This window comes from Penaeus monodon, chromosome 30, assembly GCF_015228065.2.
Source record: "Penaeus monodon isolate SGIC_2016 chromosome 30, NSTDA_Pmon_1, whole genome shotgun sequence".
In the NCBI taxonomy this organism is placed as follows: Eukaryota; Metazoa; Arthropoda; class Malacostraca; order Decapoda; family Penaeidae; genus Penaeus; species Penaeus monodon.
Window position 1 is genome coordinate 22,045,808 of NC_051415.1, and position 1,769 is coordinate 22,047,576.

General features: G+C 43.3%; 1 pseudogene; it reads left to right on the plus strand.

The window, feature by feature from the left end:
• Positions 1-1,769, plus strand: part of LOC119592383 — a 20,057-nt pseudogene that overhangs the window by 1,945 nt on the left and 16,343 nt on the right.

A 1,769-nucleotide genomic window follows, 5' to 3' on the forward strand; every position in this document is an offset into this window, starting at 1 on the left:
AAGTGCATAGACAGTATCATTTACTTGTATTATTAGAAAGTGATATTAATGTAGTTTCTAAAAGTTTTGTGTACTGATGAATTTGCAGTTTCAGATGACTGTTCTTCACTGAACTCTTCCCCTTGGACTGTGAGCATGTGAGAAAGCAGTCAATGCCTCGACGTGCTAAGTCCTCGTTGAGCGCAGAGTTTTTTTGTTCATTGGCACACATTGCATCTCACACGGGAGTGGTGAGAAAGAAAATTATACTGAGAAGAACCCCTTGGCCTGTATTTTGTTGGTCCGTGGGATTTAGGGATCGCTTCAGACAAAAGAAATCTTCGAAAGATTATTTAAATCAGAAAGTGGTGTAAGGTGCTTGCAGAGATAAAAAGAGTAGATTAAGAAAATAGGGTTCGTGCTTAGGTGAAAAGCTTGCTGGTGTTGGACAGTAGATTTCTTTTCTCTTCAGTCATTATTTGAGAACTGACAGTCCATTGCTGAACTGTTTTGACCCTCACTTTTTGTATCGCCAAGAAAAAAAGATATTTGGCGTCAGATGGATTCATATCAAAGAATCTTTACATCGAAAAAGCTTCACTCTGATCTAACAGGGGTGTCTCATACTTCGGAGGATAGACCACTCATCCTCTTCCCTTCTCATCACCATACCACAGAGTGCCATAATTCACAAACTTCATCAGTGTACAGTAGTGATTCCCATACTGAACAATGATCTGCAATCGAAAGAAATGGATTTCCTTCCTTAGAACTTTATTAAACCATAAACACCCAGTGTTCCCCAGTCTAACCCAGTGTTGTAAATGGAGCATTCTAAGGATATGTTGCAAACACAGTTGATAGTGGAAAGACAAGAGAGGACAGATAGAGATCTGCAGAAGGTTGGACCTACTCACGTTCTGGCTAAAGGGACCGAAAAGATCCAGTCGCAGCCTTAGCAGAATACATCATACCGGTATGAACTGGGAGATATGGGGTCAATGGGTAGACTGCAATCTTTATGATTTTACTCCCTATTTGGACGCGATCGCTATATGATGTTTACAGTCATTAGCGCAGTACTTCAGTCACTGGCACCAGGCCTAGTTCCCACCATGTCTTCCCACAGCCATGGATGGCTCACGCTGTTGCTGTTCAGCAGCAGCAGCAGCTGGCTGCTGCGGGATTAAGTACATATCTCGTGAGCCATCTGCACCCATCTTTGCTGGGGCACAATAGTCAACCACTGATTGCAGGAGGATTGTCACCTGGGCACACTCCACCCACATCATATCCTCGTGCCAATAGCACGCACCAGCTCAAAACATCACGATTCCTCTCCACATCCTCTGACATCATATCCAATTCCAAAGCCTCCACAAGCTCCCAGCACACCTGCTTCCCCACATTTAAGCCGTGGGGGCTAGTCCGCGTGGGAGCTTCATCACCATGGCACCAACACCCAAACCTGCACATCCTCCGTCTCCACAGAAGCCTATACTATCCCACAGCCATCACCACCACCACAAGGTTAGTAATCTGTGAATCATTGATATCTTTTACACTGTTTCTTTCATGTCATGTTTTTATAAATGATAAGGATAAATATTGTAAAATAACATCTACTGAATGATTCCTTAGTCCGTCAGTAAGGGAAAGAGGAAATGTGAAAATGTTTGAAAGTGCTTTTACTGTGTGTGATGCACATTTGGCCTCAGTTAAATAATATATGTAAGCAGCCCACACTGCAAATGTGTGCATCCACATACACTCAATATCCGCTCCCCCGC